The sequence below is a fragment of the Triticum aestivum genome, chromosome 3A (genome assembly GCF_018294505.1).
Source record: "Triticum aestivum cultivar Chinese Spring chromosome 3A, IWGSC CS RefSeq v2.1, whole genome shotgun sequence".
NCBI classification, from domain to species: domain Eukaryota; kingdom Viridiplantae; phylum Streptophyta; class Magnoliopsida; order Poales; family Poaceae; genus Triticum; species Triticum aestivum.
This window is the reverse complement of record NC_057800.1, coordinates 37,580,972-37,597,688: the sequence shown is the minus strand read 5'-3', so window position 1 is coordinate 37,597,688 and position 16,717 is coordinate 37,580,972. Positions and strand designations below refer to the sequence as shown.

General features: G+C 52.2%; 1 pseudogene; it reads left to right on the top strand.

Annotated features, from left to right (window-relative positions):
* Positions 1 to 15,658, top strand: part of LOC123056692 (uncharacterized) — a 42,694-nt pseudogene extending 27,036 nt beyond the window's left edge.
* Positions 15,659 to 16,717: the final 1,059 nt, after the last annotated feature.

Sequence of the window (16,717 nt, the reverse complement as noted above, 5' to 3'; positions counted from 1 at the left end):
GGATTTTTGCAAGAAGAGTTGTATATGATGCAGCCGGAAGGTTTTGTCGATCCAAAGGGAGCTAACAAAGTGTGCAAGCTCCAGCGATCCATTTATGGACTGGTGCAAGCCTCTCAGAGTTGGAATAAACGCTTTGATAGTGTGCTCAAAGCATTTGGTTTTGTACAGACTTTTGGAGAAGCCTATATTTACAAGAAAGTGAGTGGGAGCTCTGTAGCATTTCTGATATTATATGTAGATGACATATTGCTAATCGGAAATGATATAGAATTTCTGGATACCATAAAAGGATACTTGAATAAGAGTTTTTCAATGAAAGACCTCGGTGAAGCTGCTTACATATTAGGCATTAAGATCTATAGAGATAGATCAAGACGCTTAATTGGACTTTCACAAAGCACATACCTTGACAAAAATTTGAAGAAGTTCAAAATGGATCAAGCAAAGAAAGGATTCTTGCCTGTATTACAAGGTGTGAAATTGAGTAAGACTCAATCCCCGACCAATGCAGAAGATAGAGAGAAAATGAAAGATGTTCCCTATGCTTCAGCCATAGGCTCTATCATGTATGCAATGATGTGTACCAGACCTGATGTGTGTCTTGCTATAAGTCTAGCAAGGAGGTACCAAAGTAATCCAGGAATGTATCACTGGACAGCGGTCAAAAACATCCTGAAATACCTGAAAAGGACTAAGGATATGTTTCTCATATATGGAGGTGACAAAGAGCTCATCATAAATGGTTACGTTGATGCAAGCTTTGACACTGGTCCGGACGATTCTAAATCGCAAACCGGATACGTGTTTACATTAAACGGTGGAGCTGTCAGTTGGTGCAGTTCTAAACAAAGCGTTGTGGCGGGATCTACATGTGAAGCGGAGTACATAGCTGCTTCGGTAGCAGCAAACGAAGGAGTCTGGATGAAGGAGTTCATATCCGATCTAGGTGTCATACCTAGTGCATCGGGTCCAATGAAAATCTTTTGTGACAATACTGGTGCAATTGCCTTGGCAAAGGAATCCAGATTTCACAAGATAACCAAGCACATCAAGAGACACTTCAATTCCATCCGGGATCTAGTCCAGGTGGGAGACATAGAGATTTGCAAGATACATACGGATCTGAATGTTGCAGACCTGTTGACTAAGCCTTTTCCACGAGCAAAACATGATCAGCACCAAAGCTCCATGGGTGTTAGAATCATTACCGTGTAATCTAGATTATTGACTCTAGTGCAAGTGGGAGACTGAAGGAAATATGCCCAAGAGGCAATAATAATAATAATATTTTATTTCCTTATATCATGATAAATGTTAATTATTCATGCTAGAATTGTATAATCCGGAAACATAATACTTGTGTGAATATATGGACAAACTAAACGTCACTAGTATGCCTCTACTTGACTAGCTCATTAATCAAAGATGGTTATGTTTCCTAACCAGAGACATGCGTTGTCATTTGATTATCGGGATCACATTATTAGGAGAAAGATGTGATTGACATGACCCATTCCATTAGCTTAGCACCCGATCGTTTAGTATGTTGCTATTGCTTTCTTCATGACTTATACATGTTCCTATGACTATGAGATTATGCAACTCCCGTTTGTCGGAGGAACACTTTGTGTGCTACCAAACGTCACAACGTAACTGGGTGATTATAAAGGAGCTCTACAGGTGTCTCCAAAGGTAAATGTCGGGTTGGCGTATTTCGAGATTAGGATTTGTCACTCTGATTGTCAGAGAGGTATCTCTGGGCCTTCTCGGTAATGCACATCACATAAGCCTTGCAAGCATTGCAACTAATGAGTTAGTTGCGAGATGATGTATTACGAAACGAGTAAAGAGACTTGCCGGTAACGAGATTGAACTAGGTATTGAGATACCGACGATCGAATCTCAGGCAAGTAGCATACCGATGACAAAGGGAACAACGTATGTTGTTATGCGGTCTGACCGATAAAGATCTTCATAGAATATGTGGGAGCCAATATGAGCATCCAGGTTCCGCTATTGGTTATTGACCGGAGACATGTCTCGGTCATGTCTACATTGTTCTCGAACCCGTAGGGTCCGCACGCTTAAGGTTTTGATGAAAGTTATATGAGTTTATGAGTTTTTGATGTACTGAAGTTAGTTCGGAGTCCCGGATGTGATCACGGACATGACGAGGAGTCTCGAAATGGTCGAGACATAAGTATTGATATATTGGACGGCTATATTCGGACATCGGAAGTGTTCCGGGTGATTTCGGAGAAAACCAGAGAGCCGGAGGGTTACCGGAACCCCCCCCCGGGAGAAGTAATGGGCCATATGGGCATTAGTGGAGAGAGAGGGGCAGCCAGGGTGGGTCGCGCGCCTCCTCCCCCCTGGTCCAAATTGGACTAGGAGAGGGGGGCGGCGCCCCCCTTTCCTTCTCCCTCCCCACTTCCTTCCCCCTCCTAGTAGGAGTCCTACTCCTACTAGGAGGAGGACTCCTCCTTGGCACGCCATAGGGACGGCCGGCCTCATCCCCTTGCTCCTTTATATACGGGGCCAGGGGGCACCCCTAGACACACAAGTTGATCCACATGATCGTTTTCTTAGCCGTGTGCGGTGCCCCCTTCCACCATAATCCTCGATGATATTGTAGTGGTGCTTAGGCGAAGCCCTGCGATAGTTGAACATCAAGATCATCACCATGCCGTCGTGCTGACGGAACTCTTCCCCGACACTTTGCTGGATCGGAGTCCGGGGATCGTCATCGAGCTGAACGTGTGCTAGAACTCGGAGGTGCCGTACGTTCGGTGCTTGGATCGGTCGGATCGGGAAGACGTATGACTACTTCCTCTACGTTGTGTCAACACTTCCGTTGCCGGTCTACGAGGGTACGTAGACAACACTCTCCCCTCTCGTTGCTATGCATCACCATGATCTTGTGTGTGCGTAGGAAAATTTTGAAATTACTATGTTCCCCAACTGTGGCGACACCTTGAACACAACTTCCCAACCCTTTAGGCACTCTTTTTGGCATGGGTAAGGCAGATAATATACTTGTGTGGCCTGGGTAGCGGCGATAAAGAGATCAGCTCCGGCATAGATGGTTGATGGTTTAACTTCAACTAAGGCATATGTCTCATACCCTTTTTGGGGTCGAACCATCGGCATTTGAACACAGTGAGACTTAGGTGTTCGCGGCCACGTTTGAATGTAAGCTCGTATATTTTTCCTACCCTTCCATAGTAATCTACTTTATTATCTCCTTCAGTGAAGACTCCGGTATTTATGGTTTTGGGATCAGGCCGACTGTTCCGGTGCTCCTCTGTATGTAAGCGATACCCATTCACATCATACTTTTGGCATGTCATGATGGCAAGGTCAAAACCCATGGAAACCCATCTCAATTCTTCATCCATTTATTCGGTCGGATCATTTCCCTACAAGTTTAATTGAAATTATAGGGTGCATGAGTTTAATTGAAATTATAGGGTGCATGAGTTTAATTGAAATAGGTAATAGTGAAGTGTGAAAAATTACTTTCTCCATGAACCACACAACGAAATTTTTCCTTCCATCAGCACCCTTTCGGAGAAGAGCAAGTGCCTCCGCTTCAGTCGGAGGCAGCATTCCCGTCCACTCTTCTTCAACGAATCGACTACAATAAGAAAAGCGGTATAAGAACTAGGCAAAGTGAACATAACAAATTGACTAAAAGAATGGTGCAAAGGTATTACCTCATCCACTCATCCGCAACTTCCTTGATGTTGTGCAAGATATAGAACATGACATCCTCCCACTCATCTCGTGGCATGAGATAAGGTGTCGAGCATCCAGCCCTGCCACCTTGCCCGATGAATAGAGGCAACTTGGGTTTAAACTTGGGTTATTCTGTATTGTATCGAGACACCTTATTATGCAACGTGGGAACACGGTCCTGATAGTAGGCTATCATGAGGTCTACCACCTCCTCTAGGATAACTGCCTCAACTATGGAAGCTTCAATCTTAGCTTTGTTTCCACATTTCTGTCTCAGATGCTTGTTCTGTCCCTCAGGGCCGTACTGCCAACGATTCTGCACAGGGGCCCCCAACAATACCTCGTTCGCGAGGTGCAAAATGAGATGTGTCATCGGAGTAAAGAAGCCTGGCGGGAAGATCTTCTCTAGCTTGCATATCAACTCCGGCGCATTCTTATGCATTTCTTTTATCTTCTCAGGACATACTTCTTTAGCACAAAGCGTGCGGAAGAAATGGCTTAACTCCGCAAGAACACGCCAGACACGCTCGGGAACATAGCCCCGAACCATCACTGGCATAATCCGCTCAATCCATACATGATAGTCATGACTCTTGAGCCCGGTCACTCTGCCTGTTGAAAGATTGACCCCCTTACTTATATTCGACGCATAACCATCAATGAACTTCATGACGTGTTTCAGCCACTTGAATGCCTCCATCTTATGATCCTTTTTAAGTACGAAGTCAGCATCTGGCTTGAACCAAGATTTTCGACTGCCTGTGGGAGGCTGCATGTGTAGACGTGGTCTATCACAAATATTCTGTTGATCGACTCTAGCATTAACATTATCCTTTGTCTTATCAGGAATGTTGAGGATCGTGTGAAAAAGGGACTCTGCGACATTCTTTTCGGTGTGCATCACGTCGATGTTGTATGGAAGTTTGAGGTCCTTAAAATAGGGAAGCTGCGTGAAGGGGGTAATGTGAGTCCAGTTGTGCGTCTCACCATATCCTTCAAAACATTTTTTCCCTTTACCTTTTCCTTTGCCCTCGCCCTCGTCTTCGCCTCTGGCTTTGCCTTTGGCTTTGCATTTCCCTTCACCGGTAGGCTTAAGAGCTTTCAACTAAGCAAGCACATCCGCACCAGAAAACATTGGAATCTCGTTTACTTCATGGACAACTTTGCCTTTTGTGAAGTTCTTCTTGTCTTCCCTATCAGGATGGTCTGGAGGGAGGAACTGTTGATACAGGTCAAAGGCAACATACTTGCCACCCTTCTTTAGCCAAATGAAAATCAAGGCCTGCATGCACACTGGGCAAGGCATCTTTCCACTTGTACACCATCCGCAGAACAGGGCATAGCCGGGAAAGTCATGCATGCAATATTGTAGCCAAACTTTCATCAAGAAATTTTTCTGCAGATGTCGGTCATATGTCAACCTCGGGAAGTAACAAGAATGGTGCAAATCATCCACCAACGGCTGCATAAACACACTCAAATTCTTCCCCGGATATTCAGGCCCCAGAATTATAAGCGACAGGAACATGGTCTTGCGTTGCATTATGGCGCCGGGAGGGAGATTTTGTGGAATAACAAATACGGGCCAGCAGCTATATGGATTAGATGACATACCATATGGATTGAACCCATCACCTGTTATAGCAATTCTGATATTCCCAGCCTCGGTTGCTTCCTCCGGGTACTCTATATCGAATGACTTCCATGCTTCACCTTCTGATGGATGTACAATTTTTTTTGGATTGTACCTTTTCCCTTCCTTGTGCCACTTCATCATTTTGGCAGACTCCTCGGTGATGAAAAGGAGCTGCAGTCTTTTTATAAAATCAAGATACTGAAGAACCTTCACAGGGATTTTTAGCTGCTGCTTCTCACCATGCTTATCGACCACCTCAATATACCGAGAGGAACCGCACTTCCTACAGTACTTGTCATCCGCATACTCATGCCTAAACAAAAGGCAATTCTTTGGACAGACATGTATTTTCTCATAGTCCATGGATAGCGCCTTCATGATTTTCTTCATGGCGTACATGGTTTTCGGCAGTTCATGGCCCTCAGGCAGGCTGTTAGCCCATACTCCCAGAAATGCTTCGAAGCAACCTCGGCTACAACCGTACTCAGCCTTGACTACCATCAGTTGCGAGATGGCATCCAGCACAGACAGCTTGGCACCCTCATAGAGAGGTTTCTCTGACGAGGCCAAGATTTCCAGGAAGGCCTTTGCGGTTTCCTCCGGCTCCTCCGGTTCATTCGCTGAATGTGACGGAGGTGTCGGCTGTGCAGCAAAGACATCATCTAGCATGTCTCTAACCCCATCGTCCTCATAACCAGCGACGCGTTGTCGTATCACATCCTCTCTACCACGGTCCCGCTGGGCAAAGTTTATCGGCATATTAAAGTTGGGCACAAATCCATGCGTGCGAAGGTGCTTAGTCATCTCACTCTTATCTCTGCGGATACGTCTCTTACATTTGGCACATGGGCATTCTGGCACCATCCTCATTGCACTACGGAATATCTCTTTCAAAAACACATCAGTTTTCTTGACCCACTCTGTTGTTACTTGATTCCGACGGAAAAACCCACTATACATCCACTGATTAGCTGCCATCTCTGCTTTATTGGAAGCCACACAACAAAATTAAGGATTCATTTAAATTACTCACATCAATATTTTATTTTTTTACAAGGTTGACGAGAAACGACATTTAATCCACCTACATCTCTAATAGATAAAGATGGGTCCTAATCCCACCCAAGAATGTGTAGATTGAGTACGTTGTCCATGCTCTACCCCATGCCGAGACAAAATTTCGGTAGCACCTCCCCGCTGTTCTCCAAATACACGTCTCGGCAAAATGCCGAGAGAATGTGCATCCAGAGAACAACAGGGAGGCGCCACCAAAATCCTATCTCGGAACAGGGTAGAGCATGAACAACGTACCCAATCTACACATCCTAGGGATGTCCGTGGAAAGCGCTGGACAATCCGAAAGAGCTGCGGTGATAAATATGCAATTGAATGCAGATTTATCGATGCAACCCTTTCGGACAGGAGACCTAGGTTACGCGACTTGATGTGAAAATTTAATCTAGTGACATGGAAAAAAAGAGGACGAGGTCATGGAATTGTTGCTCACCCTCCGATGTAGTTGATCAAAGGAGAGGGACGATCGTGCACCAACACCTCCAACGTCGACAATCACTCCGCGAAGATGGAACACCACAAATCCTGTTAATTACACCGAGTGAAAAAAATTGGTCATCACCTCACATTAAGCATTGATACTTTTAACTATGAAAAAAATCATGTTTCGTCAAGTGTCAAATTTTGTCCTTCAATTTTTTTAGCAAGATCGTCATGATTAAATAACCACTCATCATATCATAATTTTGCAGCACATCTCACATAGCTACATAACATTAAGCATTGACACTTAAAACTATGAAAAAATCATATTTTGTCAAGTGTCAAATTTTGTCCGGTTCAATTTTTTCGACAAGATCATCATGATAAAAATAACCACTCATCTTATACCAATTTTGGAGCACATCTCAAATGAAAAGATCATCATGATAAAAATAATGCAACCTAACAACCTAACATCCAACATTCACCTATATATCAACCTAACATCTAACATCTAACCTAACAATCTAACATCCAACATCCATCCATTCATTCATTCATCCATCCAACAGTAGCAAAAAAATGCAAAAAAAAGTAGCTCACCGAGAGGGGCGTGGCAGGGGGCGCGGCGGTGGAGGGGATGGTGAGGCAGGGCGGTCGGGGACGGGAGGGACGGAGCCGCGACCGGTTGCAGGAGCCGCGGCCGGCTGCAGGAGCAGCGGCGGGGTCGGGAGAGGCCGGGGCAGCGGCGGGGTCGGGGGAGGCCGGGGCAGCGGCGGGGTCGGGAGAAGGCCGGGCGACGGCGGGTGGAGACGTCGGCGACGGCGGGTGTGGAGGCGGGGGCGATGACGCGGGTGTGGAGGCGGGGGAAGGCGGCGGCAGGGGTGGGGTGTGCGGCATCGGCGGCAGGGGCACGGTGGAGTGGGAGGTGCGGCAGCGGCAGGTCAGGGTGGGGGGTGCGGCGGCGGAGCAGGTCAGGGTCGGGGGGTGCGGCGGCGGCGCAGGTCGGGGTTGGGGGAGAGAATGAGTGGAGGAGGTCGCCCCGCGAAGGGATAAGGTGAACTATGCCAACGGCTAAGCCGTCGGCATAGGTGAGGACGCCACGTGGCCCCTATGCTGACGGCTTAGCCATATATATATATATATATATATATATATATATATATATATATATATATATATATATATATATATATATATATATATATATATATATATATATAGGGTCGCGCTATTCGTCATCCTGGGTGAGGAATAGTTATTCTTCACCCCCCTCTATTTTACCATCAATGCCCCGTAATTTTACGTTCCGTAACTTTTCTCTTATTTCCGACGTAAAAAGACACCGTAAGAAAATATATAATCGTTGTAAAAAATATGTTATGTTATGTAAAATTACAAACATAAAAACATAATGTAAAATACACATAAACTGCAAATTTTCTTGTCTTATGATCTATATTTTTATTTTTTATGCCAAATTTTACGTAATGAATCAATAGGAATGTAACTATTTAAATTGCAAACGTAATTTAATTATGAAATTATCGTAAGATTACCTCGGATGAAAAAATAACTTATTCTGCACCCTGGGTAATGAATAGTAACACTATATATATAAAGATATATATATATATATATATATATAAAGATATATACATAAAGCCGTTGGCATTTTTTATTTTTCCTTTTCTTATTTTATATAAAAAATTTAATGTTTTCTTATAGTTATATCTATCCTTTTTATTTCATATAGATTTTTAATTTTTTTTTATAGTTATATTTTTCCTTTTTTATTTTTTTATGTATTATAATTACATATAGATTTTTAATTTTTTTTTAACCACTCGGCCCTCTCCTCTCCTGAAACCACAAACATGGGAGGGGAGGGGAGGCGCCGAACTCGAGCAGCTTCGTCCGCCAAGGGCGTGGCCTGGTCGCGGGTATGGGAGCGCCATGGCCGCCGCCTCGCGTGCTCGATCTGGAGCTTAGTTCGTGAGGTGAGTGAAGGGGAAGGGGGTCGTCAACGGTGGGGGTGCAGGTAGGGGTGGGGGAGGGGTAGCTTTGTTCGTCAGGAGAGTGAAGGGGGAGGGGGTCGTCGACAGAGCGGCACCTGGGAGCAACATCCGGGCCAAACCCATAGCTACATCCCCTCCGTATAGACCCGACGCGTCCGTTTCCCCCCTCCAGGTGTCGGCGGCGGGCGGGCTTTGACTTTGCACGGATGGGCTTTGACCAGTGGACCTCTCCACCCGGTTTTGTTAGGTCAGCCCATAGGAACACTTTGGAGCAACATCCGGATCAGACCCACAGCAAGATCCCCTCCGTGTAGACCCGACGCGTCCGTTTCCCCCTTCAGGTGCCGGCGGTGGCGCCGTCCATGAGGGGGGCCAAACCTCGGAGACGCGTGCCGCCTCTTCGGACATGCCACCACACCACCCAGCATGTATGAGGGGCCGGTGCAACGCTCCGGTGGCATTGCTACCCACCAGGGCCCCCGTCCCGCCTAACCCAGAGCGGTTGACCACGAGATCTACCCCTTTGACTTTCCATGGACGGGCTTTGAACACTGGACCTCTCCACCCGGTTGTGTCATGTCAGCTCAGAGGGACACCTGGAAGCAACATCCGGGCCAAACCCACAGCAAGATCCCCTCCATGTAGACCCGACGCGTCCATTTCCCCCTCCAGGTGCCGGCGATGGCGCCGTCCGTGAGGGGGGCCAAACCCCGGAGAAGCGTGCCGCCTATTCGGACATGCCACCACACCACCCCGTGTGTATGAGGGGCCGGTGCGACGCTCCGGTGGCATTGCTACCCCCCCCCCCCGGGCCCCCGTCCTGCCTAACCCAGGAGCGATTGACCACGAGATCTAGCCCTTTGACTTTCCACGAACGGGCTTTGAACAGTGGACCTCTCCACCTGGTTGTGTCAGGTCAGCTCAGAGGGACACCTGGAAGCAACATCTGGGCCAAACCGACAGCTACATCCCCTCCGTGTAGACCCGACGCGTCCGTTTCCCCTTCCAGGTGCCGGCGGCGGGTGGGCTTTGACTTTGCATGGACGGGCTTTGACCAGTAGACCTCCCCACCCGGTTGTGTTAGGTCAACCCATAGGAACACTTTGGAGGTACATCCGGGCCAGATCCACAGCAAGATCCCCTCCGTGTAGACCCGACGCGTCCGTTTCCCCCTCCAGGTGCCAGCGGTGGCGCCGTCTGTGAGGGGGGCCAAACCCCGGAGACGTGTGCCGCCTCTTCGGACATGCCACCACACCACCCCGCATGTATGAGGGGCCGGTGCGACGCTCCGGTGGCATTGCTACCCCCCCCCCCGGCCCCCATCCCGCCTAACCCTGGAGCGGTTGACCAAGAGATCTAGCCCTTTGACTTTCCACGAACGGGCTTTGAACAGTGGACCTCTCCACCCGGTTGTGTCAGGTCAGCTCAGAGGGACACCTGGAAGCAACATCCGGGCCAAACCGACAGCTACATCCCCTCCGTGTAGACCTGACGCGTCTGTTTCCCCTCTAGGTGCCGGCGACGGGCGGGCTTTGACTTTGCATGGACGGACTTTGACCAGTAGACCTCTCCACCCGGTTGTGTTAGGTCAACCCATAGGAACACTTTGGAGCTACATCCGGGCCAGACCCACAGCAAGATCCCCTCCATGTAGACCCGACGCGTCCGTTTCCCCCCTCTAGGTGCCGGCGATGGCGTCGTTCGTGAGGGGGGCCAAACCCCGGAGACGCGTGCCGCCTCTTCGGACATGCCACCACACCACCCCGCATGTATGAGGGGCCGATGGGACGCTCCGGTGGCATTGCTACCCCCCCCCCAGGGCCCCCGTCCCGCCTAACCCTGGAACGGTTGACCTCGAGATCTAGCCCTTTGACTTTCAACGGACGGGCTTTGAACAGTGGACCTCTCCACCCGGTTGTGTCAGGTCAGCTCAGAGGGACCCGTGGAAGCAACATCCGAGCCAAACCACAGCTACATCCTCTCCGTGTAGACCCGACGCGTCCGCTTCCCCCCTCCAGGTGCCGGCGGCGGGCGGGCTTTGACTTTGCACGGATGGGCTTTGACCAGTGGACCTCTCCACCCGGTTGTGTTAGGTCAACCCATAGGAACACGTTGGAGCAACATACGGGCTAGACCCATAGCAAGATCCCCTCCGTGTAGACCCGACGCGTCAGTTTCCCCCCTCCAGGTGCCGGCGGTGGCGCCGTCTGTGAGGGGGGCCAAACCCTAGAGATGCGTGCCACCTCTTTAGACATGCCACCACACCACCCAGCATGTATGAGGGGCCGGTGCAACGCTCCGGTGGCATTGCTACCCCCACAGGGCCCCCGTCCCGCCTAACCCTGGAGCGGTTAATCACGAGATCTAGCCCTTTGACTTTCCACGGACGGGCTTCGAACACTGGACCTCTCCACCCGGTTGTGTCAGGTCAGCTCAGATGGACACCTGGAAGCAACATCCGGGCCAAACCGACAGCAAGATCCCCTCCGTGTAGACCCGACGCGTCCGTTTCCCCCGTCCAGGTGCCGGCGGTGGCGCCGTCCGTGAGGGGGGCCAAACCCCGGAGACGCGTGCCGCCTCTTCGGATATGCCACCACACCACCCCGCATGTATGAGGGGCCGGTGCGACACTCCGGTGGCATTGCTACCCCCCCTAGGGCCCCCGTCCCGCCTAACCCTGGAGCGGTTGACCACGAGATCCAGCCCTTTGACTTTCCACGAACGGGCTTTGAACAGTGGAACTCTCCACCCGGTTGTGTTAGGTCAGCTCAGAGGGACACCTGGAAGCAACATCCGGGCCAAACCGACAGCTACATCCCCTCCGTGTAGATCCGACGTGTCCGTTTCCCCCCTCCAGGTGCTGGCGGCGGTCGGGCTTTGACTTTGGACGGACGGGCTTTGACTAGTGGACCTCTCCACCCGGTTGTGTTAGCTCAGCCCATAGGAACACTTTGGAGCAACATCCGGGCCAGACCCACAGCAAGATCCCCTCCGTGTAGACCCGACGCGTCCGTCTCCCCCTCCAGGTGCCGGCGGTGGCGCTGTCCGTGAGGGGGCCAAACCCCGGAGACGCGTGCCGCCTCTTCGGACATGCCACCACACCACCCCACATGTATGAGGGGCCGGTGCGACGCTCCGGTGGCATTGCTACCCCCCCCCCCCCCCCGGGCCCCCGTCCCGCCTAACCCTAGAGCAGTTGACCACGAGATCTAGCCCTTTGAGTTTCCACGGACGGGCTTTGAACAGTGGAACTCTCCACCCGGTTGTGTCAGGTCAGCTTAGGGGACACCTGGAAGCAACATCCGAGCCAAACCGACAGCTACATCCCCTACGAGGAGACCCGACGCGTCTGTTCGCCCCCCCCCCCCATCTCCCGGTGCCGGCGGTGGCGCCGTCCGTGAGGGGGGCCAAACCCCGGAGACACTTGACGCCTCTTCGAACATGCCACCACACCACCCCGCATGTATGAGGGGTTGGTGTGACGCTCCGGTGGCATTGCTACCCCCCAGGGCCCCCGTCCCGCCTAACCCTGGAGTGGTTGACCACGAGATCTAGCCCTTTGACTTTCCACGGACGGACTTTGAACAGTGGATCTCTCCACCCGGTTGTGTCAGGTCAGCTCGGAGGAACACCTGGAAGCAACATCCGGGCCAAACCACAGCTACATCCCCTCCGTATAGACCCGACGCGTCTGTTTCCCCCTCCACGTGTCGGCGGCGGGCGGGCTTTGACTTTGCACGGACGGGCTTTGACCAGTGGACCTCTCTACCCGGTTGTGTTAGGTCAGCCCATAGGAACACTTTGTAGCAACATCCGGGCCATACCCACAGCAAGATCCCCTCCGTGTAGACCCGACGTGTCCGTTTCCCCCCTCCAGGTGCCGGCGGTGGCACCGTCCCGTGAGGGGGCCAACCCCGGAGACGCGTGCCACCTCTTCGGACATGCCACCACACCACCCCGCATGTATGAGGGGCCGGTGCGACGCTCCGGTGGCATTGCTACCCCCAGGGCCCCCGTCCCGCCTAACCCTGGAGCGGTTGACCACGAGATCTAGCCCTTTGACTTTCCACGGACAGGCTTTGAACAGTGGACCTCTCCACCCAGTTGTGTCAGGTCAACTCAGAGGGACACCTGGAAGCAACATCCGGGCCAAACCGACAGCTACATCCCCTCCATGTAGACCCGACGCGTCCGTTTCCCCCCTCCAGGTGCCGGCGGTGGCGCCGTCCGTGAGGGGGCCAAACCCCGGAGACGCATGTCGCCTCTTCGGACATGCCACCACACCATCCCGCAAGTATGAGGGGCCAGTGCGACGCTCCGGTGGCATTGCTACCCCCAGGGCCCCCGTCCCGCCTACCCCTGGAGCGGTTGACCATGAGATCTAGCCCTTTGACTTTCCACGGATGAGCTTTGAACAATGGACCTCTCCACCCGGTTGTGTCAGGTCAACTCAGAGGGACACCTGGAAGCAACATCCAGGCCAAACCACAGCTGCATCCCCTCCGTGTATACCCGACGCGTCTGTTTCTCCCCTCCACGTGTTGGCGGCGGGTGGGCTTTGACTTTGCACGGACGGGCTTTGACCAGTGGACCTCTCCACCTGGTTATGTTAGGTCAGCCCATAGAAACACTTTGGAGCAACATCCGGGCCAGATCCACAGCAAGATCCCCTCCGTGTAGACCCGACGCGTCCGTTTCCCCCCTCCAGGTGCCGGCGGTGGCGCCGTCCGTGAGGGGGGCCAAACCTCGGAGACGTGTGCCGCCTCTTCGGACATGCCACCACACCAGCCCGCATGTATGAGGGGCCGGTGCGACACTCCGGTGGCATTGCTAACCCCCCAGGGCCCCCGTCCCGCCTAACCCTGGAGCGGTTGACCACGAGATCTAGCCCTTTGACTTTCCACGGTCGGGCTTTGAACAGTGGACCTCTCCACCCGGTTGTGTCAGGTCAGCTCAGAGGGACACCTGGAAGCAACATCCGGGCCAAACCGACAGCTACATCCCCTCAGTGTAGACCCGATGCGTCCGTTTTCCCCCTCCAGGTGTCTGCGGCGGCGCCGTCCGTTAGGGGGGCCACGCCCCGGAGATGCGTGCCGCCTCTTCAAACATGCCACAACACCACCCGGTTGTGGTAGGTCATCCCATAGAAACACTTGGGAGCAACGTCCCCTCCGTATAGACCCGATGCGGCTGTTTCCGCCCTCCAGATGCTGGCGGCGGCGCCGTCCGTGAGGGGGGCACAGCGCGGACGTGAGGGGGGCACACTCCGGAGACGGGTGTCGGGCGTTTGCAACGACCACTCAACTTATGTCGCATAGCTGTTTTTGATTTTAATAAAATATAAGGACCTATATTCAAAAGAACATGACGGCACATTATTAATGTGCTCGAAAAAAATACAAACTATATATATATTCATAATCTATGGAAAAAATTACAAACTACATATATATTCATATAATACATAAAAAAGCATGAAAACATATTTAAAAAAACATAAAAACATATGTAAAAAAGCATCAAAACATATGCGAAAAAACGTATGTAAAAAAATAGCTATGCCGACGGCATTGCCGTCGGCATAGAGACGGCAGGGTTCTGGTGGGCGCCGTGCCGCGGATCGGTGACGTGGCACCTATGCCGACGGCTGCCGTCAGCATACCTACGTCGCGGATCGGTGACGTGGCATGCGGAGATATGCCGACGGCCGCCCGTCCCGACCGTGGGCATAGGTTTGACGGCGTTAGCCGCTAGTCACGGGCGGGGTCGCCGGGCCCACAGGTATACCGACGGCTGATGTATGCCGACGGCTGCTGTCAGCATGTCTGCGCCTAGGTCGACGGCCATTCTGTGCCGACGGCGGCCGTCGGCATAGATCCGTGTAACCTGACGGCCAGGCTAAGCCGACGGCAAGGACTGGGCTGTCGGCATATCTCAAACTAGGCCGACGGCAGCCGTAGGCATAGGTTTGGCCGTCGTGGTAGGGCCGTTTTCCGGTAGTTTTTTTGGCCATTTATAAAATAATATTTCGGAGGTGTCGCGGGCACGTGCGAGTGTGAATGGGCTCAGAACGGATAACAGAGAGAACTGAGAGACCCGGTCGAATGCAAGTTTTGAAAAACATGCAGATGAAATGCACATGATGACATGACAAAGTGCAACACGCAAGCGGGTGACATGACGACGATGGTGAATAACTGAAAGACATCTGATGCATCGGACTCGGCGTGTTACAAGCTGGTACGTCATGCCAAGCCTCTGCGTGTCCACGCTCTGCGGCGACCCCTCCTGTCGCTCCGCGCGTGGCTTGCCGGAGCTCGCGGTGCTCGCCACCAGGTTAACGGTGGCTAACGCCACGGTAGCCAAGGCCAGCATCGAGTCTGCGCTCGCCCACGCCAAGAACGCCAAGGCCAGGAAGGTCATGCGGTCATGCCTGCAGCTCTACGTCAGCGGCGTCGTCCCGCCACTGCAGTGAGCGGCGCGGTCGGTCACTGCTGGGCGATATGGCGGCGTACCAGAGAAGCTACAAGCGGCGATGGACGCCTCATATGGGTGCACCAGATTGGCCGGAGACGAGGTGGCGCTTCCCAAGGAAGACGAAGAGTTCTACATGATGGCCTACGTCTGTGCGAGCCGTCGTCGGATGGGTGCAAGATGTTATCGGCTGACATTCATTAACCCGCTCGCCCTCTGTAATAATAAGATAAAGACGCTGTCAACCTGTAACAACTATGCAATGGTGTATTGTGGGTTTATTAGTCTTAGCTAAACTCTGGTGCTGTTATTCATATCCGAGTACCTATACGCCGCATCCCGACGTGCCCGCTGGCACTGACCAGCAGTCCCCATATATCTATGACCGCAACCATAGTATTCAGATCCCCACACCCAAATCCATGCAAATCATGCAGCAACGTAACACGTAGATCAACATCACAAACAAGTTCACCGGATAGAGAAATATAAATAGATACGACAGTTCATTCGACAGACTAATCAGACCCAAAATAGACAAAGTTCACTGGATTAAACTCGAAATAAAAAAGGAGTATGCGGAGGGCGAGATCACCACTTCATGGCCGGGCCCTTGCCCTTGCGGTCGGCGGCACGGTGGTCCATCTCCTCCGTGTATATCCGTCCGCAGTGAGAGGATCGTTGTTGTCGTCGTCGTCTGAGCTGGTGGTGCCGCTCTCCGACACAGAGGAGATGTAGCTCGCAAGACAACAAATGGTGTGGCTCTGCTCGCCTCTAGCCCGAGGCGGAGCGCTTTGTGTTCTTCCACCGGAGGCGCTTCGCGTCAGTCTCTGCCGTGGTGAGCGAGCGCCGCATAACATTGCGGAGGAGCGCCTCCTCCGGATCCACCAACATGGAGGGTGCGCGCTGCCAGGACAAGCTGGGCTCCACCGTGGCCATCGACCACTGCCGCTCATGCCGGGCGGCCTTCACCTCCGACTCCAGTATGCGCATGTGCACCGGAGCCACAGGCACGAGCAGCAAGTGCTTCCCGGGCGGTGTCGGAACCGGAGGGGAAGGGAGGGGGCCACCCTGCTCCGAATCTGGAGCGGGGCAGAGGGAGAAGGGCACGGCCTGGAGGGGCTGGCGGTGGAAGCCACTGAGCTCGAGCTTCCACCGATGTCGAGCCGCGACCGCTCGACGGCGAGGTGGAGCATGAGCTCCGCGTCGTCGGGCGCATCGCTGCCAGAACCAAAGTCCTCCTCTTTCACGAGGTCGTCCCAGTCCATGGGATTTGACTCGCTGCCGGACTCATCACCGGACTTGGCCATGGTGGAGGAGCGCAGAGATTCGGAGAAGTGGAGAAGACGAGAAG